Source organism: Ochotona curzoniae, unplaced genomic scaffold (assembly GCF_017591425.1).
Source record: "Ochotona curzoniae isolate NIBS_2020 unplaced genomic scaffold, NIBS_Ocur_1.0 scaffold_2476, whole genome shotgun sequence".
Lineage (NCBI taxonomy): Eukaryota > Metazoa > Chordata > Mammalia > Lagomorpha > Ochotonidae > Ochotona > Ochotona curzoniae.
The window spans coordinates 10,088,120-10,115,043 of NW_024467095.1; the positions used below are offsets into that span (position 1 = coordinate 10,088,120).

At 41.6% G+C, this 26,924-nt stretch overlaps 1 protein-coding gene across 2 annotated transcripts in view; it reads left to right on the top strand.

Moving 5' to 3' along the window:
- The first annotated feature begins 6,236 nt into the window (after window positions 1–6,236).
- The window catches only part of IMMP2L (inner mitochondrial membrane peptidase subunit 2), a 691,058-nt gene continuing 670,370 nt past the window's right edge, over window positions 6,237–26,924 (top strand). For both annotated transcript variants that reach the window (XM_041002441.1, XM_041002443.1), the window contains exons 1-2: window positions 6,237–6,286; window positions 6,794–6,866. The gene's annotated coding sequence lies outside the window, so the exon portion shown is untranslated. The remainder of the gene's footprint in view (window positions 6,287–6,793; window positions 6,867–26,924) is intronic.

The window sequence follows — 26,924 nt, forward strand, 5'->3', positions numbered from 1 at the left end:
TGAACCCTGACTCTCCGTGCACCAAGTAGGTAAGACAAACTGTAGTTGGTTGACTTGGCTGTCTATCATCTTGTGTATGAAAGACCCAGGACTCCTCCGTTGATTTTTGATACTTCTCTTTCTTATTCTGGTTTTCTGGCTTTTGAAACTCAGCATTTATAATGTCTAACTGTGAACACAACATACAGGGACTTTGTGGGAAGCATTTCCGATTGATCTTTCTATTTTAGGTGACCTGGGTGTGAATCTGTAGGAATGATCTTTGCGTTCCTGTGAAGGGAAGGTAAAAGACTTCAGGGCAGTTAGTCAGTTATCCTATGATATTTAGAGAATGGTTAGTCTTCCTAAAAACATGAGTCTTTCATATCTTTGGATTGGTTTGTGTTGTGGCATCTGACCGTCCTCACACCAGTCTAAATAAAGAACAAAGAATTGTAAAGACAGTATTTAAACAGTGTAATTTTTCTTGCTTAGGCTGTCTCAGGCCAAGGCATGCTTTATAGATCTGGTCTGTGAGGAAACAATAAATCAATCATTTTTAAGATTCCATTTATGATTTACTTTATAGAGAAAAATGAGAAAAGCCAAAGTGTCAGGTTTGGGGTCCTTTGCACCAGGGGACACTGCCACCAAGTGTGGCTCCCTGGATGCTGCATTGCTGGGGACTGATGCCGTGGATCTGTCCAGTGGTTTTCCAGTCTGTAGCTGTGCTGTAGGGAGGGTAATGTAGAACCTTCATACCTCAACAGATGGCAGAGCGCAATGCAAAACTGTCACAATGAGGGGCAGGGTGGAGGAGTGGGCAGTGGAAGAAAACCAGCTGGAACTGGCGCTATGTCTAGCAGGTTAAACCTCCGCCTGTAGCACCATCTTCCCACAGTGGTGCCAGTCCCAGTCCTGGCTGCTCCATTTTCAATCCAGGTTTCTGGGAAAGCAGCAGAAGATGGCCCAAGTGCTTGGGCACCTGCCTCTGCAGCTACATGAGAGATCTGGAAGAAGTTCCTGGCTTTGGACGAGTCCAGCACTGGCCATCGCAGCCAACTGGGGAGTGAATCAGCAGATGAAAAGTCTCTTTCTCTTTTTATTTTATTTATTTATTTATTTTTAAGACTGCACCGACTCAGAACATCTGGCCTAAGGATCAGGTCTTTTTTTTTAGGTTGATTTATTTTTATTGGAAAGGCAGAAATACAGAGAAGACAAGGGACAGAGAGGAAGACCTTCCCTCTGATAGTTCACTCCCCAAGCAGCCGCAATGGCTGGAGCTGAGCCAATCCGAAGCCAGGAGCTTCTGCCGGGTATCCCACAAGGGTGCAGGGTCCCAAGGCGTTGGGCCATCCTTGACTACTTTCCCAGGCCACAAGCAGGGAGTTGGATGGGAAGTGGAGCTGCCGGGATTAGAACCAGCGCTCATATGGGATCCTGGTTCAAGGTGAGGACTAACCACTATGCTATTGCACCAGGCCCTCTCTTTCTCTTTCACTCTCTGTTGTAGCTCTTTCAAATAAAATATTTTAAACAAAAAGAGAGAGAAATAAAGAAAGAAAGCTGCTTTGCAATAGCTCATCACAAGTCACTTACAGACTCCTATTTTCCACAGGCTTGATGGGTGATCCCCCCTGACCTGGACCAGCTGTGGCCAGGCCCCAAGTCCAGGGAGATGTGCAAGACACCATGGCAGAGCCCTTCATTCCTACAGCTAGTCTCTAAAGTGATTTACTTCTATGCCCATCATTTTGTTAATCAAAAATAATGATGTTGGCCTGAAGACATTATTCTTGAGATGAAAAAAGTCCAGCAGAATGATTATTTGGCTCAAAAGACATTAAATTAATGGATGAGTCTTCACTCAACCTGAAATCCATGGATTTGTTCAAATCTTAAATGGTAAGAATAAATAAATCCAGGTTAGCTGCCTCTGTTTCCACTCCACTGCATCCCAAGCTTTCTCATCACAGCTTGCCCTCCTTTACAGAACAAGCATTGATAAGCAAGATACAGAAAACAGGAACAATCTAGTAAAAACAATATATATATATATATATATATATATATACACATATATATCCTTACAGATATGCCACATGCCAAATATTTACATCATGATTCTCTGCATCGCAATAGACCTTAACTAAACCCAGTATCACAATATCTGCCATGTTGTTGTTATCCAGTTTAAGGAAATAGAAACATTTCTTTAGTATTGTCTACTTGCTAGTCTAAGACCAAACATCCATGATTTTTATTTTTCCCCTGTCATTAACTTACTGCAGAGATCACAGCAATTGTCTTAAGAGAATCCCACATTCTAGATTTACCTGTTTTCTTCTTTGCAGTGTTATTTAAGTAATCTTCATGTTTACCTAAGTGGGAAATCAATTGTTTTGTTTTAGATCTCAATTTCTGAGACTCCTATTTATTTGCTTTGTGTGAACTTGAATGAGAGAGAGAGAGAGAGAGAGAGAGAGAGAGAGAAAGAGAGAGTAAATAAAAGCCCCCATCCTTTGGTCTTTGATTAATTTCCTAAATGCCATGGTGTGTGGTATGGAGACCTAGGAATTCAATACTGATCTCCTACATGGATGATAGAACCCGGCTACTTGAGCCATCACCTGTTATCTCCGAGATTGTGCATTAGCAGGAAGATGGAATAGGGAGCCAGAGTGGGGAATCAAACCCAGACATACTGAAATGTGATGCAATGTGTGTGTGTGTGTATAAGCATTATGTTTAATTTGAGAAGCAAATCTTACGGAGAGGAGAGAAAAGATCCCCCTTTCTGCTGGTTCTCTCCCCAAACAACTGCAATGCCCAGAGCTGTGCTGATCCAAACCTGGGAGCCAGAAGCCTCCCCCAGGCCTCCCAAATGGGTTCAAGGTCCCAAAGACTTGGGCCATCCTCAGCTGCCCTTCCAGGCCACAAGCAGAGAGCTGGATCAGGAGTTGAGCTGCTGTGTCACAATCCAGTGCCCAGGTGGGATGCTTGCGCCACAGGGTGGAAAAATCAGCCCATTGCACCACTTCATTGGTCTCTTAATCGTGTCTTAATTGCTAGGCCAAATGCTCACAGTGGAAGCTGGTTATAAAACTTGATTAGATTCTGTTTTTTAGTTTTTGGCAAGAACACTTCATAAATATGCTGGGTGCCTCAAATGGCGTTAGAGTGGGATGTACGTAGTGTCTGAAGTGCCACGGGTAGCAATAATTAGATTATTAGGCTTGGTACCCACAGTCTAATCTCCATGGTAAAATTCCTCATCAATCACTCAATAATGATTTCATCCATTAATGATTACTGCCTGAATTATTTATTACATGAAAGATTGCTAAATGATTATTTTCTAATTCTATTATTACTTTCACATTTATTATAAAATAACTACTTGGTTTTTGAAATACAGTTTTAAAAAGCAGTGCAAGCCTTATTATTTTTATTAACAATTTAAAATTACTAATTTATTCACTTTTTTTTATTAGTTGCCTTGTGCTATCACTTGAGTAACAGGGACCCAACTACTTAAGCCACTGACTGTTGGCCTCCTGGGTATGCATTAGCAGACAGCTGGAAAAGCAGGTGGAGCTGGGGCTCAAACTCTGATTTGGAGCATGGGTTTCCTAAAGGGAGACCAAACCATTGGCTTACCCTGTGATAATTCCAGAATAAGAAAATGGTGGTACTGCACAAAGCATTCTTTTTTGGTCTTTCTTTTTTCTTGGTCTTTCATTTTTGCAACATTTTTAAAAATCCATGATTTTTTTTTTCTTTATTTAGCATCACATAATTTTATTCATTACTCTTTGATGCTTGAATTTGGCATTGGTTCTTACGTCACTTTACAGATTTATTTGCTATTAGTTAATTATTTGCTTTCTGGCACAAAATATCCATTATTAACTTTTATATATTTTGCCTGAAATCTGAAACATTTCCTGGTTAACCTTGTGTGTTCAGTTGGAATTTGTATTTAAGATCCCAAGGTGGAGATGACCATTTGATTTATAGTAGAAGTGAAAATCAATATAAGCCCAGCTGTAGGCAACTGCCTACATTATATTGTACCTAGGCAAGTGTTTCACTGCTGGGAGGGATTCTGGTTTTAGTTAATGCCAAATTTGTGTTAACTATACCAGTGTGCTAGCATAATTGTCTATTATTTGAAGATATGTGGGAGGCAGACATTGTTACACTGGCAGATGGGGTCTGCGGACCTGTGCCCAAGTGTGTGTAGGTCCCAGGCAGGCGGGCAGAGCCCCAGGGCAGCATGGCACTACCAGAGGTCTGGGTTTGGGGATCTGTGTGCTCGTGGGCATGGAGGGCTGTGGATTACTCAGGGAAGAGAGTCTGGGGATGTGTGGGAGAGGCCTGCTGAGGGGGAATGTAGATAGGTGAGGATTGACTTCTGAGGGGCTGGAACCAGATGGTTTAATGGAGGCAAGCCAGAGGACCTTTCAGGACCAAACCAATATACCTGCCCACTTGGGAGACCTGACCTGAGCTTTTTGTAAGAATCACCATCTACTGGCACCCACGAAAGCCATGGTTGGGGTCCTGCCTGACAGGGATCGACCATAATACCTGCCAGTAAATGTTGGGACAGGGTGTGGGTCATGTCACTAACCTTCATGCGAGAGAATCAGTTCTGGGAACAGATTCTGTGGGGAATTTGTGGGCTCACCTTTGTAGACTACCATGCCAGCTGTTTCCCTTGATGGCTGGGAGTGGTGATTGGCCAAGCTAGGCTTGACCATGGAAATCACCAACGCTCATGGGTGCTGGGATTGGGATCAGGCTGGGATGGTTTGGGCTGCAGCACCTGCAGGTACATCCAAGAATTGGGTGTGGGGTGGGCCAGACTGCAACATCTACTAGCTCACACACAGGCTGACACTGGAGACCTAGAGGTCTTGGAATTAAGTCCTTAAGCACAGGCAGAAGAGAGCTGACTTGGGGGCTGTGGAGTGCAGACTAATTCTCTGTCCTGTGGCACTGGTGTCACATATAGATGCTGACTGATTTTCCGGTTGCTCCATTTCTGATCCAGTTCTCTGTTTATGCCCTGGGAAGCCAGTAGAAGATGGTCCACGTCCTTGAGACCCTGAACCCACCTGGGAGACCAGAAAGAAGCCCCTAGCTTCCGGCTCCAGATCACTTCAGCTCATGGCCGTTAAGCGAAAACCAGTAGATGGGAGACCTCCCTTTATCTCTCCATCTCTGTAAAATCTTCCTTTCAAATAAAAATACTTTTTAAAAGAGGCAACTTTTCTAATTATTTCAGTGACAAATAAGAAAAATGGTCACATACTCCTTTCGCTGGGGAACAATTTTGCATTCTTATAGAGATCCTTGGAGTTTCAGTTATCAAGGCATTTAACTTGAACGCTTTGGAATTGCTAACCAAAAACTCGGTCCTGGTCCCTCGTGCAAATCAAAATAGGGAGGACGACATTTTGGAGTGAAGAGGACAGTTTAATCTTCAATGCATGAGAACATAACATACTTCCATGCCTCAAAGACTGACCCTCTCTGCTGGAAGGGCTGGGTGTTTGGGAGCTCAGCAAGGGGTCGCAAGCAGGTGGGTACTGGTCTCCCATGTCAGGGTCAAGACAGAATTCTGAAAGGTATGATCCAAGAGCAGTTAAAAACAGGGCGGGGACAGGGGGATTATTTTGTGGGCTCACAAATAGACTCCATGTTCTTGGTATATGGCAACCACCAGCTAAGAATTTATAGTGTTGAAGACAGAAGCTTTAATCGGAAAGTCGAGCTTCTCCCAAGGAAGCCACCTGTTCTGATACACTCCTTGAGGTTTGCCTAGAGGCAGCAACAAGGAACAGCTGTGCCCGAGTACAGGTCTGGTGAGCAGTGATGCCAGTGTGGTGTTCCGCAGTGTTCAACATGGGTAACGCTGAAGACACATTTCCCTAGTTTAAGGCAAATATTGCTGATAGAGTGACCGCTGTTGTTGGATTCGCGGCAGATCCAGGCCGGGTTTTGGGACTAACTAGAGCGGTGTTCCCGAAGCCAGTTTTCCACTGGTGGCGGGGCCTCCACGCCGTCGCTCGCGCCCTGAGGAAAAAAAGGTGCGGGGAGGGGCGGGACCTGCCGCCGGCGAAGGGCGGGACTCCACGCTGCCGCTCACAGGCTGAGGGGCTTGGGGCGGGGCTTACCGCCGGAGAAGGGCGGGACTCCATGCTGCCGCTCGCACACTGAGGGGACCGGGGCGGGGCTTGCCGCCGGCGAAGGGCGGGGCGCACGGGGCCTGCCTCAGACCTGAACAGCGCAGCGGGTGCGAAGGGGGAGTGCTCTGAGGCGGGTGGGGAGCTGTGAATTTGGGTGGGGTCCCGGCGGGCCAGAGGCGAGGCACCCACACCTCGGGGGTCGTTAGGGCCTGGGACCCTCCCCAGGGGTTGGGTTCCGGCAGAGTGGGCGTTGCGGGAAGGCGGGAGGCTCCTGGGCCGCCCGCTTGGGTGCGTGCTGGTGTTTATCTGAGGCCCGCACGCCGGCTCCGGGCGCTCCGCCTCCCCGTCCGCACGGTGGCTAACTTGGGTGGGAAACAGGCCCCTGGAGGCAGTGATCTCGGCCCTTGCAGCTCCCGGCCCAGCGGGCGCTCCCAGAGCGTGTCCCGAGGGCGTCCCCACAGAAGGGCACCAGCCCTGGCCGGGAGAGAGCGCTCTTGGGGTCACGCTGCAGGCAGCCAGTGTTGTTGGGCAGGTGGTGGGAGGAGCCCCAGGTTTTGAACTAGATTTTAAAGCACGTGTCTGTTTCTGTCATTTTTTTTGTTTTTAATCTTTAGGGTTTTGGCCAAATTGGGCCAGGGCACAAAATAACCACTTACCCCTTCTCACCGAGGAAGAGCGGGAGAAAGGGTAAGTAAGGAATGAGCAGGGGTGGAAGGAGCTGAGATCTTACGGAGAGTCAGGGAGAGAACCTCGCCGCAGCCCCTGGGCCTTCAGCCCCCTGGCCGGGGAGACCGGCCTTCACAGCTCCAGGGACTCAGCTGTGGCTTGGAGAACCTGCAGGGCTGGCTGGGGTTTGGCAACATGGGCATTTGGCTGGCTGTGCCCTTCACCTGTAACTCCGTAGGTGAATCCTGCGTAGGTTCTCCTGTGGCTAAATCCTGAGACAGCATGGTACTGAAGAACACGGTCTTGCTATATGGTTAACTGAATCTAACCACAGATTTTTTTTCCCCTTTTTCATTTGAAAAGAAAGCCCCTGAAAATACCCCCTTCGGGACCTAAAAGTTATCCTGAGTGTTGTTCTTTATTTAGATAAGCTTGCTGAAAAAGGTGTTCTGTGTGCAACCGGGTTTTGAGGCTGGACCTTTAATTCCTGCCTCCCAGCAGCCCCGCCCAGGCATTCTTTTCACCTCTGGGAAGTTGTACAAGGGCTCAGAGAGCTCTCTGCAGGTTTGCTCTGATTTTCAGTGTGGTCCTGCCACTGGTGCAAAGTCGTGCTTTCACCTCCCTTGTAGGGTGGACATGAACACAACCCCCATCAGTGTTACAGACACTCAGTGCCTTCCCTGGGTCACATGGAAATCCATGGTTTGAACCAAAAATGCAGATTAGCAGGTTGGCAGTTGTGGCATGGGGAGTAAAGCTGCCACCTGTGACACCAACATCTCGTATAGGCTTTGGCTTGTGTCCTGGCTGTTCCACTTCCAGCCCTGCTTCCTGCTAATCTGGGGAAGCAGCAGGAGGTGGACCAAGTGCTTAGATCCCCTGCTACTAGCATGGGAGAGACCCAGAAGTTCCATGCATTAGGCTGGTAAAGCTCTGGCTGTTGTGGTCATTTTGGAAGTGATGGAAGTGGATGGAAGATTTTCTCCCTGTCTCTTTGTCTCCCTCTCTTTCAACCACTCCTGCTATCTCTCTCGCTCTTACTCTCTCAAAATAAATAAATAAATCCTTAGGAAAAAGATTCAGGTTAGTTACAGAAAAGGATTCCTCTAAGATGGTCATGACATTGGCTGCCTGGTCCTGAATCTGTCTTCTTGTGTTCAAGTGGGAAGTGACCATGTAATTAATAACTACTAGGAAATGGGAGGGTGGAAATGGGAAATTGACAATAGTTTCATATATTGATTTAATTGACTTTATATTTATTTTTAAAGATTAATTTTATTTTATATTTTATTGTAAAAGCAGATTTACCGAGAGGATAAATAGAAAGATCTTCCATCCATTGGTTCACTCCCTACATGGCTAGATCAGCTGGAACTAAGCTGATATGAAGCCAGGAGATTTTTTTTGAATCTCCCATGAAGGCACAGGGTCCCAAAGCTTTGGGCTATTTTCCACTGCTTTCTCAGGCCACAGGTAGGGAAGTGCTCGCATGGGGAGGATTAGCCAATTGAACTATCACACCAGACCCAACTTTTAATTTTTTCTTGACTACCCAAGTACTGAGAACGTTGTTAAAAGGATGGTGGTGATGATGAGACTGTTGGAGATGGCAATCTTGAGGTAGGCCTTTCGTAAGTTTTCTTTGGATCTTGTTTAAGAATTCCCTGTACTACTGACTATTTTTCAGAGATTAATTTATTTGAAAAGCAGAGTGAAATATATATATATTCCATCTGCTGGTTCACTCCCCAAATGGCTGTAGCTGTCAGTGTTGGAGCAGGACAAACTGGGAACCAGGAAGTCCGTGCTGGTCTCCCTGAGCCCAGGTACTTGGGCCATGTTCCACTGATTTCACTGGTATATTAGCAGGGAGCTGGATAGGAAGTAGAGCAACCAGGACTCAAAACAGTGCTCTGTAGGATACAGTGACAATGCCAGCTAAACGCATGGTGCGACAATACTGGCCCTTATGCTACTGATCTTTAAGGTTTGCAAGTCTATGTTCTATTGCGGGAGAAGTGTTATTAGTCTGGCTTTTTAATTCCTTCAGTAGTAAATTTTCAGGGATAACCAACTTGGCAACTTGTGTTTTGAAATGAATAGTGTTATCACTTTCCAGTGTAATAAATGTGTTTAACAATTAGACAAGGATAATTTTTTTAAGATCTTATTTATTTTTATTGGAAATGCAGATATACAGAGAGGAGGAGAGACAGAGAGGAAGATCTTCTGTTTGATGATTCACTCTTCAAGTGACTGCAATGGCCGAAGCTGAGCCAATCCGAAGCCAGGAGTCAGGAGCTCTTCCGGGTATCCCACGCAGGTGCAGGGTCTCAAGGCTTTGGGCCATTCTTGACTGCTTTCTCAGACCACAGCAGGGAATTGGATGGGAAGCGGGCCCACTGTGATTAGAACCAGCGCCCATATGGGATCCTGGTGCATGCAAGGCAAGAACTTTAACCACTATGCTATTGCACCGGGCCCAACAAAGATAATTTTTTTTTAATTGTTCCTTAAGAAGACCTCATAATAGAAAAACATGGAGTATACTAAGGGTGATACAGCTAAGAAAATACCTAATGTAACAGACCTTTAATCTGTCTAGGTTTGTATATGCTTGCCTCATTTGTTACAGTGAAAAAAAAAATTCTATTGTCATTTTCTGGATTATATAAGGATGATGAGAGGATTATATAAGATCAAAACAAGGTTACTTAGAATTAAGTCCCACAAGGCTAGGAAGGGTAAAAGTAGGTTGCCTAGGAGTTGAGCCCACTGTGAGATATGTCTCCTACCCCCTAATACTACCATAATAATACCATAATAATATGGTATTTTTGTTACATGCACATATGCTAAATATGCAACTACATATTGAACATGCTTATAGCTTACATGTACATTTGAAGCACTTTCAGATATACTTCAGACAGTTTGTGGAAAACAGATTTAAAAATCTGTTTAATTTGGTGCAAAAAATTGGAATTCATGCAGTTTGTTTCATAGTACTTATTTCCACAAACTTTTTGAAGAATCCTTGTGAATGAATGTTACTATTATTTGTAAGATTGTACAAGTCTTTTCCTCCCTTCCATTTTTTTCTCTGTTTCCCAGTACTTCTCACTGTCTGTGAAATCCTGTTGTGGAGGTGAAGTGCCTTTAATGGCTTTTTAGACGTGACCATGAATCCTGACTCAGAAATGCTTTGATTAGCTGTATCATTTTGTACCGGTTCAAGCTTCTTTGCTTGTTGATTTCCCATCTGTCAAAATAGAGCATTGAGCATATAAAAAACATGCAAAAAGCAGTGCTTGGCTGCTTGAAACTTACCTTCCTGTTTCCCCCCCCCCCTCTCTGGTCACCCCCTGCTCTTAAGTGTTAAACCTCCCGCTGCATTTGATTGTAGAATTTCAGGGACAAGGACTGACACCTGGTGTGGCTCAGTTTCCCTCACTGGATTACTGCCTGCAGAGTGTCAGCTTGAAAAATATGGGGGAAGATGTCTAGAATGTGTTTTTAAAGCTCTGACACTGTTCCCAAAGTGAGAAAGGCACACTACTGCATTTAGCTGAGTGCTTAAACTTAGGATTTCTATTTCAGAACTGACTTGGGTTTACAAGAATTACAATAAAAATGCTGATGCTTCATGTCCAAACTGTCATGATTTTTGCGAAGTCGTAGGTTTAATACGCAGCTAAGCTGTGTATTTAGGGTAGCTAATAACTGCTCTGGAGGCTGAGAAAGGCAAGTCCACAGACATCTGATTTCACACTAGACATCTGGTTTCAGGAGTACATTTTGTCAGCAGATGATAGGCATATCAGCTGTGCTGCTGTGCTTTGTGGCATTTCTATCACAAGCACTAGTCTGCAGGGTTTAGCATGGTGTTTTATTTAAATGACACCACACTGAAAATGAGCGCTTGGACAGATAAGCGTATTCCCCATAAGTGACTTCTGGTGTCATTGTTCTTCTAGTTAACAAGGTGAAGTAGTTTCTATCCATGGTGATTTTCATATTAAGACTTTCTTGGACAGCAAAACTATTCCTGAAGAAAAGTTTTACTTAACCTATTCCAGAAGTTCTTTTTCAAATCTATTGCTTTTTCTAATGTTGGTGTCAAATGTACTTATAGGAAGAAATAACAAATAACTTTATTTCTGGATCGATGCTCCAAAACTGGCTTTTTAATTCAAAGTTTTTAAAGGTTTACTTATTTATTTGAAAGGCAGGGTTACAGAGACGGGAAAGTAGCAAGAGAGAGAAAGAGGAGAGAAAGCCATCAACCTTTCATTTACTGGTTCATTCCTCAAATGACTGCAATGGCCAAGGGGTGGGGGAAGGCAGCTCTCTGACTGGTGACAGGAGTTCAAGTACTTGAGTCACCTTCCCCTGTCTTCCCAGGTGCTTTAGTAGGGAGTTGGATTGAAAGTGGGACAGGCAGAACACAAACCAGTGCTCATATGGAATGCTAGCCTTACAGGGGGCAAATTAACCCCCTACTGCTTCACAGTGCGTGTCTCCCCAAATCTCTCTCTCTGTCTCTGCCCCTCTCTCTTTCTCTCTCAAACTAAGATCCAGTCTAGAATGACTAGACCATATCCTCCTCCGTTCTGAGGTGGTAAGGTATAGGAAAACTCTAGAGTTGTCATTCATGGGTTTGCAGAAAGGCTGTAATATTGCTTAGCTGTATAACCATGGGCATGGATTCTTCATCTGTAAAATGGGATATATCACTTAATATTACTGGGAAGTCAGTGAGTGTTTGTAAAAGATCACAGCATTTGCCAGAAAATAGCTCTCAGTAAATAGTTTTGTTTTTCCTTCAGATCTTTGCATAGAACAAAGACTTATCCAGATTCCCTTGGAGGGAAATTATCCCCTGGTATCTGGGATCTGGTAGTGGGACCTAGGGAAAGAGAATGCTGCAGTTGTTGGAACATCGTGCGTCTGAGGGATTCAGTCCCGCAGTGGTCTGCTCATTGGCTGGTTCTTTCTTGTGGGGCTATCTGTGTTCCGTGAGAGCCACCGGTCCCTAGAGTGAGGCCCCTGAGAGCGAGGTGGAAACCCAAGTGCCTTTTGTGACTTGCATCTTTGTCCCCGTGTTTTGTTCTTCGCTTGTGCTTTGGTGCTCAGTTGGTCTTTGCCGAGCTGAGCTGGAAGAACTCCAGCCTTTGTGTTTTCCGTGAAGATTCAGATGAAGAGAGTTTTATTTGCACAGATGGTCGTGATGAGGGTGGTCCCAGTTTAGCACTGGAACCTAATTTGTTCTCTTCTGAACAACTCAGAAGTTTGAGTTGCAAGGTGCTCTCATCAGGGCTGGCCTCACTGATTAAAGCAAGTGAGCACACACATAGGAGTCATCCCATTTGACCTAAAACATTTTATTAAACCCCATTTGATAATGCATAGCAATTTTTTTGGTAGCTCTTAGATTAAGAATACCTGGATGATAAAAGTTTATACCTTTCGTCCATGTAAAAATCATGTAATTTAATTTTTGTCTTTCTCTCTCTCTCTCTCTTTTTTTGGCAAACATTGATTCTAAGAGATCAGTCTTTATAATGACGCTGATACCCACACTGTTACATGGTTCTATATTGGAAATATGTTTTTGGTTCATTTTGGAAATGTCATTTGTTTTTTTTACTGCAGGACAGATTATGAATACATTTTTGCATTCTAGTTTTGAAATTTCATTTAGAAAAATTTTTCTGTGTTACTTTTTTTTAAAAGATTGTTTTATTGCAAGGCAAACTGATAGAGATAGAGGGCAAGACAAAGATAGAGCAAGAGAACTTACAGTCACTGGTTCATTTCCCAAATGCTGCAGCGACTGGGGTGGGCCAGGCTGAAGCACGAGTCTCCCATTAGGTAGGAGGGACTCAGAAGCTTGGGTCATCATCTGCTGCCTTCCCTGGCACATTAGCAGGATGCTGGGAAATGAAGTCGCTTGGAACTAGAACCAGGTACCCTGGTATGGGATGCAGGCACCCCAAGTGGTGTTGTCACAATGCCCACTCCTGCAGACTTTTTTTTTCTTTCCCTTAAAGTAGAGATTTGTTACTATTGTTAATCATATTTTTATATTTCAGGATAATTTTTTCGGTGATGAAAAGGTGTAATTTTAGAATCAGCCAGACTCTGTTTGGAGGATCCTAGATTTGCTGGTGACAGGCAAAGTATCACAATCAAGTATATGCCCCTTCTCTTCATGAGGCCTGCCAAGGGTGTTAGCTGCAGCCACATCAGTGTCATGGTTGTGTCTGCACAGCCTGTCTGATCTGGTGCTTGTTGGCCTTGGCATCCCCAGAGAACACAGGATGTTTTGTATTCTCTTTTCTTCATGGCAGGCTCAGTGGGCAGGGGTATTCTGCTAATGGCATAGTGGTGAACCTTGCTGCTCCGGGGTATGTGTTTCAAGTATATGTGAGGTGCCTGGGCTCCGCTGCAGATGTGAGATGTCTTGGGCCATCAGAACATTGGTGATGTATGTGCGTATCTTTTGTGTGTGTGTGTGTGTGTGTGTGGCTGCAGACACCTTTTAGCATTGCCTATTTGGCTTCCAAAGTCTTCACTTTGGCAGGGAAGAATTTCCTTCTTTTCCTTGGGCACCATTTGAAAAGGGTCTTGGAAATGTGTCCACCATTCTAGCGTCAGACAGAGCATTTTTATTTTCTGAAAATCTCGTGTTTTGTCTGTTCTTGCCTTCCTTCCTCCGAACTCCTGGCATCCTCTGATCTTTGAATGTCTTCCTAGTTTGGCCCTTTGAAAGATGTTTTAGAGTGGGATTCAGACAGTATTCACCTTTTGTTTTGTTTTTACCTCATATTTTAGTTTGCCTTGTACAGCTTGTCCTAATGTTGTAGTATTTTTCCAGGATTTTAATTTTTTTAGTAATTGTATTTGAAGGAGTTTTATTCATGTAAAATTCAAATGCTGAATAGATAGTTTTGTTAAATAATTTTTAGCATCATTATTAAGCCTATTTTGAGGCACTTTTTAAACAAATTGCCTTCTGTGTTTTTGAGTTTTACTGTTTTGCAGATATAAGTCCTGTTGTGAACACATTAGAAGACTAATTGTTTGAGACCTTGATGGTGTGTATGATGCATGATGGTAATACCCAAAATATTTGGCTAAGTGTTTTATGTGAAAACTCAAAAAAATTAAATATCAATTTCCAATTATTAAAGTGGTGCTATATAGTGGGAAAGAATATGACATTGTGCCATGAAGATGTTTATTCTAGTTCTAGCTCTGCCACTTGCTAGGTGAATATGAACAAGCAACTTTTTGTCTTTCAAATTTATTTTTGTCATGGGAAAATAGAGATAACATGTACTTTATTAGTTATTTTTTGAGAACCTTATTAGATATTTATGAGACTCCTATGTGAATTTTAACTCATAAAGAAGTATAAAAAGTTTTCTGGTTAGTGAGTCAGACTTGGCTATTTATCATCAGCTTTTAAATTTTTTAAAAATTGCAGGCAAGTAATAAGGGAAAATAATGGTTTGGGGCTATAAGACAAAACTGCTGAAAAGATGGTCATTTAGCTGTATATAGGAAAAAAAAGGGATTTCATTAAAGAGAATTTTATTTATTTGTTTTATTTGAAAGGCAGGAAGACACACACAGAGAAAGAGAGTGAGAGACAGACAGATGGATATATGGATGAGGTGAGATCTGCCTGCTGGTGCCCTGCGCAAATGCCTAGACCAGCTGAAGTTGAACAAGGTTGAAGCTGGGAACCTGGCACTTGGAGTTGGCAGGGACACAACCTTGTGAGCCATCAGCGCTGCTGGTCAGAGTGCACATTGGCAGGAAGCTGAATGTAGGAGCTGAATTTTGTCTCAAGGCCAGGCATTCTGCTACAGGATGCTGGCATCACAAGCAGTGTCTTAATCAGCAGTCCAAATGTCCACCCCAGGTACTACACATTTTACTGACTAGCTAAGAGAATTGCCTTCTGTTTTTTATGAGTCCTACTATTTCTCAAATGATTAAGCCAGCTTGTGTCTTGTTGTGAAAGGTATACACTTAGGAATATTCTGCTTGTGTGCTTGGCTCTTAATCATATTTATTACCTAGTTGTCAGCTTGAGGTGTTTGTCCCCTTTCCAGAAGCTTGAATTATATTGCTACATTCTGTGCGGAGTCAGAGGCACATTATTTCCTATTTACAGAAAGAAAAGGCTGGATTCTGAGCTCTTATGCCCAATCTTTCTGTGATTGAAGTCACCAGGGCAAGGCAGAAAGAGTGTGGGGAGGAGAATAGAAATAGCTTTGTGAAGGTGAGTGCCCAAGGCAAGGGTGATATATTAGATACAATTGTAGCTTCACTTGAAATATCTCTGTGCCTTAAACTGCTTAGAGAAGGATTGGGCAGCAACATAATCATGAATTAAGATTGGAGAAAACTATGTCTGTAAGTTTAAGCATTCTCAAGTGTTTACTTCAAGGTAAGGGTGTAATTATCCTTTCCTGTCAGTTTTGTTGCCATCTTTATTATGTTTTAATTTCATTTGGGGGGGTGATATTTGTACTAATTTCAAGTTTGCTTTCTTCTACCACCTTCCAAATGCATCGCATGTCCAAAGAATAATGGACATCTGTGACAAAAGATGTTAAGAATGACTACATGGTCTTCTGGTAGATGTGGATGATCAGAAAAGGAACTGCAAACAAAGAGTCAAAGTGGCTCCTGTTAGTTGTGACCTGATTAGTGGTATCGATCATGAGAAGGAGAAACAAGTCTTCTTGAGAAGTGTGCAGCTGATCAGCTTTCCCTGTTTTAAATGTGTGTGTTTTGGATAGCAGCCACATACAATGTCAGTTTAGAGAAATGAACTGGATGACAAGGTAGGCTCTAGAGCAGCCTGCGGCTGGGCTGTCACCATCCTGGTGAATGTGGGAAATTCAGTGATCTCATAATTTCATGATAGTTGCCTGGACATTTCCTTCCAGATCTTGAAAGTAGGGTAAAAAAAAAGAGGTGGGGTGGGGGAAGGTACAAAAACAATTGGCATGAAATAAATAGAGAAATAAGAATGAAATTTAGTGAGTGGCATAAATTTAACTTTCATGCTTGTAACTGTCTTGGATTTTATGATGATAAAAGAATGGGGAGAGTTTATTTTGATTTTTACTAAGGAATTTCATCTATAACCTGGTCTGATTGTCTAAGGTTGATAAGAGGCAGTAATTATTCCAATCCTTTGGGTAAAGAAGTAGAGCTGCATATTACTTTTCAGCAGTATTCCATCTTGATTTATTGAAAAAGTTAAGTTTATTTTATATTGGAATCAGTTTAAAATTGAACATTTATGTGCTTGTTCTGTTCAAGATTGCAGTCAGTATCTTTCAAAGATTTCTTTCTGATCATCTTACTCTCTTGCTTAAAGTGGATCTCATGTGGCTTCCAGTTAACCTTAGGTTAAAGTAAAAACTTTCTTAAATTGGTCTGATGGAGCCTGCCTTACCAGGCCCTTCTTACTCTCCAGCATGTTCTCTTTATCACTCCAGTAAGATCACTCTTTACTCTTGTTAGGCTAATTTACCAACAGTTCATTTTTGTTTCTTGGTCTTTGTTTTAATTTTTTAATCTAGAGCATAGCATCTCACTTTCCAGGTGAAGCTTGAAGGTTTAGAGGTCTCTGCCCAGTCTCTTCACTATGTGTTCCATTAGCATAAGATTCACTGGATTAACTTGCTTATTTATCTTTGTATAGTGTAGCCCTTCATCAAGCAACTGTTGGATTAAGGTGATCCTGTGTGATTTGGGAGAGAAGGAAGGGATAGATTTGAACAGACCTGTGAAGGAAGGAAAGACATTTAAGCAAAAAGAAAGTACCTCTGTATTTAATTTAGACTCAATGAGTAAAACTTTTGGCTTGGATAAGAGGGTTCTGTGACATAAAGTTGAGGGGAGATTATAAATGCCCTAAATATTAGACCCAGTAGTTTATAAATAATGTACACTTTTGTGATATGTCTATAATCATTGGGGAAGGTGTAATTGAAGGAATTTGGAAGGATTTTTGGCTAGGAACCCATATGACAAACTGTGCTTTAGAAAGATGAATCTGACAAGTATATAGGATCATTTGGAAGGTAGAAGGAATGATCAAAAGCAGATCAATTGGGAAACTATAATTTCTTGACAAGGTAGTAAGGTTTTTCACTGTGGTGATTATGGGAATAGAAAGTCAAGCTGCTTGGAGACCAATAAAGGGCAGAGTGCTAACCATAACTATATAAAAGTTGTTCTATATTACTGGAGAATTAAAAAAAATCACTTATTAAAATGCAAAGAAAGTAGGGAAAACATTTGTAATTCATAAAATAGGAAATAGGATTATTCCATAAATATTTTAGGGACACTACTACTCAGTGATAATAAGATAAATAATTGGATAGGAAAATAGAAAATTATATCTATATATCTATATATCTACATATCTATATATCTACATATCCAGCAAATGGAAGATATCTTTCCTTTTCTCTCTTTATTTTTCCTTTTCTCTCTTTATCTGTACCTTTCGAATCAATAAATAAATCTTAAAACCAGTAGGTTTTAATGCAAAATATTTTGAAATCCCATGCATAGGTTTTTTATAATGTTCATTTGCACAAACTTTTGAAGACCCCTTATATGCATGGATACTACACTTTTTTTGTATCAAAATAAGCTTACCTGTTAATCCAATTTTCCATGAACATTTTTCAAGTCCTCTTGTATTCGTCTTGTCAGAGTCCATCTTAGATTTCCCCCAATCCACAGGACATGTCTCCTGCAATAAGAACTATAGACATTGTATTTCAAAAATTTTCTCTAAATAAATCTTCACATACAAGTTCGTTGAGCCTTATTGATTTTCTGTGCTTCAGGTGAAATTTCTAGTTTAAGTTTCTTTGTTGTTTTATTGTTTTGTCTTCATGCTGTAACCTTGCTCTTTGCCTCTTTGCATTGAAGAAATATGAACTGAATTCACAGGGTTGATTGGAATCATACTCGGTGTTAAAGGTAAAGTTTGTCCTTCAGCCAGGTGTTAAAAATCACTTGGTTTGTTTCTTTGATCTCCTCTTCTTCCTAGTTCTCAGACATTAAAGCCAACAGATGTGTCTGTCCACATCATTTACTAAAAGGGGAGTGGGGTGAATTCTTAGTTTATCTTATTTGTCTTTCTTGCTAGAAGAATTATGGGAAAAAGACGTTCGAGAGAAAATATTTTCTGTCCAGCTTCCGGAAAATCTTAAAATGGTTAAATGTAAAAGATATGTTCTCAAGGATTACTATTTAATTATGGAACAGATCGTTTTAAAAGTCATTTATTCATTGGAGAGACAGAGTAGCAAGGGCAAGAAGGGTGGGAGGGAAGGAGAGGAAAAGCAAGAGCAAGTGATTCCCGTCCACTGATTAATTCCTCAATTGTCCAAGGGTTGGAAGCCTGTCCCAATCCGCGTCTTGACCATTGTGCCCCATAAAATTAAAAAAATTTTTTTTTTCTTGAAGATGGATGGTTTATTTTACAAATGCTTGGAGAAAGTTTTGAGTTTTATTAGCATGATTTGTATTTTTTGCTTTTAGCAAATATATGATTGGATCAGAAGATATGAATTCTAGATATTTGCTCTCATATAAAATCTAATTTTATGGTAATATTATAGAGTAACTGGGTTTTAATCTTTGTTACAATATTTTTTACTGGAGAGTCCAGTTGGCTATAAAACTTGCTGTTAGCAAGTTACCTTGAGATTAGCATTTTGTTTTTAAAATGTTTGCCTGTTTCACTTGAAAACCAGTGTGACAGAATCACCTTCCTTTTACTTTCCAAATGGCCACAACAACCAGGACTGGGCCAGACTGAAGCCAGGAGCCCAGAACTCTGAGTGTCCCATGGGGGCGGCAGAGCCCTAAGCATTTGAATGATCATCCTCTGCTTCTTAGCAAGCTGGATTGGAAGTGGAGGAGCCAGAACTCTGATATGGAATGCTAGCTAGCATCCCCAAAGAATGTTTAACCCACTGGGCCACAATGTCCATTCCTGATACCTTGATATTAATTAACGGTGATCTTACTGCCTTGCAGACAGTACATTCTATCCTTCCCCACTTTTTGTTTGTTCTCAAGTAAGGTAATATGGATGATTCAACTGGAAATTTGATAATACTTGTAGGTCCTACCAACTGCAGAAGATGACTGGGATCTGGTGGTAGTGATGGTTACATCTGCTTTGTATTGGAAAACTTGAACATTTTAGTCCAGTATAAATATTTAGGGCCTAATGTAACTACTGCAGAAACAGTAGTAGTTTAAATGTAATTGCTGTTTGAGTTAAAAAAATGTTGTTGATTTTGAAGCACTTTGTTCTGTATTTGCCGAAAGCATTACACATGAAGATTATGCTTTAAACACTAGAAAATGTTTTTCTAATATTAACTAAATGATTGTGAAAAATGTTATACTTGAAAGGTCACGCAGATTTTCTGGCATTTCCAATTTTACATTTTGTACATACATTTGAATTGATTTAGCTCACACTTGAGTGTTTAAAGATCCAGGTACTAAATGTGGAATGGAAATTGCAAAAGGGCACATGTTTTGGAATGCACATTTGTTCTGGTTTTCTTTTGTTCCAGTGATGGAATTGTTGATTCTGAGGCAACTGGGAGACTGAAAAACTTTTCGTATGCCTTTAGTCCAAAGATAATTCTAATTATATTTTCCTTTTAATTGATTTTACAGATAAACTAAGTACTTTCTTTTTCCTCAAATATGATTTGTGCATTGACCTCTTACACAGTGAACAGAACTGTCAAACACCTGCTGGGAGTGGTCAGTAACTGGGAGGCAGCACGGCCCATGCAGACCACAGGGGGAATAATCCTGATTCAGCTGCTGTTTATTGTCCGTGTAAACTGCAGGAAGAGTGCTTAAGCACTCTTGAGCAAATGCTTGTATTTTTTTACAATGGGGGTGCAAGAAAGGGTGGATACCAGATTTAAATGAGGTAATTAGATTAATAAAATGTTACACTTTTATTATACTTATTAAGATTTATTTTTATTGGAAAGACAGATTTCAAGAGAGGAGAGACAGCAAGATCTTCCACTGGATGGTTCACTCCCCTAATGGCCACAATGGCCTGGAGCTGAGCTGTTATAACACCAGGAACTTTTTCCAGGCCTTCTGCACAGGCCATCCTCTGCTGCTTTCCCAGGCCACAAGCGCAGAGCCGAATGGGCACTGGAGCAGCCAGGACAGGAACCAGTGCTCATATGGGATGACAGCTTGGAGGTGAGCCAATACACTGGCCCCTACATTTTACTATTTCTAATACATTTTTATTAAAATATTAGACAGAAATTCTTCACGAGACACACTTTTATTTCCAGTTTCACCATAAAATTATAAATTTTCTCAATTCTTCAGAGTTTGTAGACTTGGTTGTACTCTGTGGAATACAAATTGAACAAATATTTTGTGATTGGATAAATCACTATTTTAAAATAAATGAGAGGAAAACTCCCTTTATCATTAATCAGTTATTTTAACTATTTTGTTTGAACTGATTACTCTTGAAATTAGCACCCCAAATGCAGCAAAGAAGAGTAACCTTTTAATTATTTTCCGGAGTGTTTTCTTCTGTGCATCTCGTTTATAAGGCTACCCTTTCTTTTGCGATTTTAGTATACCTGCTTTTGTCTACTTATTTAATTTTGAAATCTTCATTTTATTTTCAAGGCAGAGACAGAAATCTTCCCTTGAACTGGCTCACTCCCTAACTGCCCTCAGCAGCAGGGCGTTGGGTTAACTCAAGCCAGGAGCATGGACCTCAGTCCATATCATCTGTGTGGATGGCAGGGGCCCAACTTCCTGTCTATCATGCACTGCCTCTTAGGATGTGCACCAACAGGAAGCTGCATGGATGAGAAGTAGAGTGGCCGGACTTGATCCTAGCTCTCCAGCACAGGAACAGGTGTCCCAAGCAGTGGCTCCCTCTGCTGAATACCTGCCCTGCCACTTTTCCTTTGAATTACTTGGAATAATTTGGATCGCAAATTAGTTGGCCAGGGAAAGGTGTTTGGACGATATGCATAACCTCTTGCATAACAAAGCCATATTAAGTTTTAGAAAAACTTTATTGTTCAAAATTGATAGATATTAATTGAAATTGCTTTAAATTTCTGTATGGTTCATATATTTTTATCTAGCTCATATATTCACTAAAACCGATCAAAATTGTTACTGGATTTTCTTTCTAAGCCATTAACCCTAACAGCCACTGTGACACTAATATCATCTGATGTTGAGACAATAAAAATAGGTTTCTTACAAAATGGGAATGATCAGGGGATTGTTCTCAGGCTGCTGAGCTGTTGATGAGATGAACACAACCTTTTTGGTGGGTAATGTGAACATCATTTAGCTTTATTTATTATCACTTGGTGCTTATTTGCAGAAAGAGTCCTCCTTACATTTGCTACTGACAGCAGGAATGATACTGAACGCTGCCTCAAGTGTGCCTTCCCCGTTCTTCCAGCCAACCATTCAACATGTGTCTTTCGAATGAACATGGGCATGCAAAGTAAAGGATCAGAAAAGAGATTTGAGTGTCCTAATTAGAAGTAATGTAATTAGGGCCCAGTGAAGTAGCCTAGTGGCTAAAATCCTGGCTTTGCATGTGCCAAGATCCCCGTATGGACACTGGTTCATATCCTGGCAGCTCCTCTTCCTATCCAGCTCCCTGCCAGTGGCCTGGGAAAGCAGTCCAGGACAGCCCTAAGCCTTGGGACCTTGCAACCAAGTGGGAGACCCGGAAGAGGCTCCTGGTTTCTGGCCCCTGGCTCCTGGCTTCAGATTGGCTCAGCTCCAGCTGTTGCACTTGCTTTTGGATGGAATCATTGGACAGAAGAGCTTACTCTTTGTATAATTGACTTTCCAATAATAAATAAATAAATCTTTAAAAAGTGATGTAATTGTGTGTGTAGGTGAGAAGTGTCCTTGTACATGGGTGTTGTGGTGAGGGTGGCACACACCATAGCAGAGAGGTTTTTAAAATAATTTGGGAAAGGAATTGTTTTGGTGTAAAACGGGACAGTCTGAGGGTAACTTATGGAATCAGACATTTTGGGTGAAGAACCTCAGAAATAGTGGACTCAGATACATAAAATGACTGTCTAGTGTAGGTATAGCTAGGACCTGGCTTTTCTTTTTCTTTCTTTCTTTCTTTCTTTCTTTCTTTCTTTCTTTCTTTCTTTCTTTCTTTCTTTCTTTCTTTCTTTCTTTCTTTCTTTCTTTCTCTTTCCTTCTTTCTTGATGTATTCATTTTTATTGCAAAGGCAGATTTTTCAGAGAAAGACACACACAGAGAAAGAGCTTCCATTGATTGGTTCACTCCCAAAATGGCCACAACAGCTGCAGCTGAGTCGATCTCAACCCAGGAGCCAGGAACTTCTTCCGAGTCTTCCATGTGGATAAAGGGTCACAAGGCCTTGTGCCATCTTTCTCTGGTTTCCCAGGTCACAAGCAGGGTGCTGCATGGGAAGTGGGGCAATCAGGACATAAGTATTTTCTTAGTTGGCCCTAAATAGGAGAAAAAGGATATCCCCAGAATAGAGTGGGTCCTTGGGTCTTTGGAAGTGTTGCCTGCATGGAGGTATGGTACTATCACGTGGACTTCATGCCTCTTACAGCCAGTTTTGGCCATTCCCCTTGCTGGCATTTTAGGGAATGCAGTGTCTGATATAATATAAACCGCATTTACAAGTAAAAATAAATAGTCCAGATAATATTTGCTTAGTGCCTGTCAATACCTGGGAGCATTCTAGAAACTTTAGGCTATAGAAAGGAATGAAGCATGGCATGGTTCTGGCGCTTTAAGGGCGATCTAGTTGTCAAGAATGAACATAACGTAGAACATGGTAGCTAATAAGACCACACCAAGAATGTGGCTAGTGAAAGCCAGCAGAGTTTTGAGGCAGAAGAGGACCCATGGTACATTGGAATGCTCACTAAGGTTTCCAGAAGAGATGACAGACTCTGCTTCTCACCACAAGAGATCTTATGAATTATTACATGTATGAGTATTTAGTGTTGGAGGTTTTACTTACCTCGCCTGTGAGGTTTCCGAGTGGGAACCTGAGTCCTGTGGCTCCCAGACAAACACCTTTCTGCAGTGCCACCCTGTTTTGTGCAGAAGGGGGCAGGTTGCCCTGGGGTGGGGCATCCCATTGCTGCTCCAGGGTCCTCAGTGTGCTCCTCAGGGGGCCAGATTCTCCCCTTTGCTGTTCTGAATGATGCATGAGGACACACCCACTGGTTTCTGTTCACCTGCTCCCTTTCTGGGTCTCTATTGGCAAAATAGCTAAAATTGCTCATTAACCATGGATTTGGTGGGTCTTTCCATTTGAGGTGATGTTTAAGCAGGAAACTGTCCAAGTAAGATGGGTTATCTGTGCATAGTATATGAAACATAGCAGCAGCTGGCATTTACGGAGAGCTTTTCTGTTGTTCTGTTAGATTGTTTTGGTGTTTTCTGTTATGAATCATTAACTTGAAGACTAGTACATAAATAATGTCATTAAGCATAATCAGATAAATAAATTTTGAAATCGCATCAGAGACTAAAATACCGTTCTCAAACCTATACTGTTTTCCCTCTACCTGGATACTCCTGCATTCAAATGGTGTTTCTCATTTTAGCACAAATAAAGGCCTATAAAGCTGACAGAGATGAATTTAGTCTAACCAAGAAATATGAAAGACCTTAGGACTTGAATTATATAGCACAAGCCTCAATCTAGTGCTGATTCTTTAAGGCAGTGGTTTTTAACCTTTTTTAAAAAAGTTTTTTCTTCTTATTTTACTGTAGTGAACTCCTCTTCAAAGAAGCTCTTGTTTGGAATTCCATCAGTTAAAAAAAAAAAAAAGAAAAGGAAAGGAAATGAAAGCCAGAAGCCTGCAGATAAAAGCTGAGTGGCTCTGATAGAACCGAAGGCCTGGGCTCAGAGCTCAGCTCATTTAGTGCCGGTTCCCTTTGGCCCTTGGATCATTACTGTGCCATGGATTCTAGCTTGAAACCCATGGGTTTAAAAGGAAAGCAAGCTACACACCTGCTATAAATAAGCTGTTAATTGAAATTAGATTCTTAATACTTCAAGGTTGGATTATAAAAACTATTTAATATTTCTGACTCATCTTAGTGGCCAAAACATGATTGCTGAGCTGTGACTAACTGAATAAGAGAGCACGCAAAGAATGAACTCCTTGAAGTGCATGCATTTGTAGATATGTGTAATTCCTTGTGAAGTCCAACTGTCAATGAGGGGTGTGTAGCCTCAGACAGACACAGGCTCACATGTCCAGACACAATGGATTCTTTACATGAGGTTGAACAGTGCCTTGCCCTTAGTCTGTACCTCTGTAATATCCTTCATTCTCTGCCTAGGGGTAGTTCATGTGAATAGAAAATTATGAGGCTAGCTTACCTATGTCCCTTTTTAAAAATCTAGCAATGCATTTTTTGAGGATGATTTATTAGTTTCATCAGCAGAAATGTGCTAAACATTTGACACAAAAATGCAAGGCACAGAAGTATGGCAGTGCGCAAGAGTTCTCTGTTTTCACCAAGCTCATGGCTCACTGGCAGTCACTATGAGAAAGCCAAGTTTGTGGAAACACCTGGGAAAGGCATCCAAGGGAGACTTGGGGAAGAATCAGGGTGAGTGTCCCAGCAGGAGTGTGTAAACTACTCTGAAGGATTACTCCAAGAAAAGCGGGGAAGAGTGATGAAGATGGAAGGGAGAGCACGTGGAAGGGCTCAGAGGCAATGCCAAGTGTGGCACATCGTGGGTGCCTGATCTGCTGGTGAAAGTGGGATTGATGGGCCCGGGGATCTGGTCATAGTCAGCTTTGCATGCTCACGTCTAAGCAGCCTGTCTTTGTGCTAATGGAAACGGGGAGTTTGTGAAGAATTTTTTTTTTTTTTTTGAGCAGGTAGGAGTTTGGATGCTTTGTATTTTTCAAGAGAGGGTAATTTCTCTGAATCTCATGAGGACTGTGGGAGCAGATGTTTGTGTGGAGGAGTCAGTTTACATAGCAGGATCAGAGAAGAAAGGACACTGCATAGTTTTTCTTCTCATAACACCCTTGGGATTGCTACTCTCGTCTATAAAATGTCTACTTCATTTTGCTGTGATGTTCCTCTTAGGCTTATGGCAAGGCTATAAGAATTCACGGGAACACTGTAATATTCCGTGTCTATATGGGTGCACAGATACCTCTTCATTGCTTTGAACTGGTGGATGCCTGGCACATAACAGGTATTCAGGAAATGTTTACCCAACGAAGTGATGCTGGCTCTGAGTGTGTATGCGTTTCTGTATGTGGTGATTTCCCTGCTCCTCCCAACATATCCTTTAGGCTCAGATAATTTCAATGCTGCTCTTTCCTGACCCATCTGCAACAGAGTAATCATTTTACGTTAGACTAACATGCTTAAGGAAACACTGCATTTAAATAGTCCTTACATTTACAAGCTTTATGTTTTAAAACTGTTGGCAGGGATTGGACATGAAACGTGGCAGCAACCTTGTTTCTTGTCTCTCAGGAAAGAATTTTAATATCTTAGTAAATTGATTCATTTGAAGAAGATTAAATTAAATTTTGCTCTATTTGTATCCCACCTTTTAATACTTACTCGTTTAAAGAGCCTTCCCACTGCTAGTGTCACATGATCCCATTATTCTCTATGTTTGACAGCTGGTGCCTTTCACTGTTCTGGTATCTAGAAAGAAATAACAAAATTAACTAATATTAAGTAATTAATATTGCTAAAACCCCAGTAACATCTTAATTTACCTATTTCATCCAGTTCTAATGGCTTTTTAAAATTGTTTAGTAGGGATCATCTATTTCATGGCAGATATCTGCTTCTGACAGCAAAATACCATTTTAGAAATGTATGCCTATATGAGTAATGTTGAACATTTTACTGAGAGACATCTAATAACTTAAGAGCGTTGCATGTTGTTGAAATTTCACTAATATCTTAAACAGTAGGAAGGCATGCTTTAAAAGTTCATAGAAAATGGAATTGAATTTTATTTTGGTACAATGATTTCTCAATTTTTTTTTTCATAATAAGCATTGTCCTTGAGCTTTTGGAAGGTCCATTCTATTGTCTGATACATAGGCTAGTATGCAAAACTCAGAAGAAGGCATTTATGTGTAGATACCCATCCCAATGACATCTCAGCTCCACATGCTGTGCTACTCGCTACAGGCCCTTATAATCCTGAGGCTCCAGGCCTGAGGCTCCAGGCTGCCCAGTCTGAGCTGCTTGGTACTGTGACCTCTTGGCTGTATTTGTTTCTAGCTTGGCCTTTGTTTCCATTTCAACAAGTGTGTGTGCGTGCACTTGGCACTTAATTATAAGTTTCAAGACTGATAGCCTCACCCATTCCCGAGGAGTTTATTCTCCTTACTCTTGCCTTCAATCATACTTCTTGATCCAGCACTGAGCCTGTGCCACGGCTGGTAGAGCACCCTGTGGACTTGCAGCTGCTGTACATGGGCCATGGGCTGCCTTCCAAGTCTTCTGCCCATCCCTTGGACGGGTTTTCTCTTTTTGACAGACTAATCAGTGCCTTAATGTGCTTTCCTTCTGTGAGAGTCTGTGTTCCTGAGTTTTATATTTATTGTTCTTTGGAGAATAGTTAACAGTCGCTGCACTGGCTCTAAGTTTGTTGGTTTATTCTGTGTATTTTGTAGTCCACCACTTCTTTGTGACCTTCTCCATTAGTCTCAGTCCCTTCAGGATCTACTGACCCTGGCTGTTTACAGAAATCTCCCTATTCCTCCTGCCCAACCTCCAGCCTAAGGAAGTGCCAGGCTGTTGGTCCTTATCTCTTGATGTGAATCTGATTTGATGTGTTATATTCACTTACAGGCACTTGTCTTCTGGTAAAGAAAGCAAATTTTTGAAGCATGAAAGGGCCAGGATAGGATTTGTCCTGAGGCCTTGGGGGCTTGTTCTCTTCCCACGTGTCTTTCCCAGTCATTGTT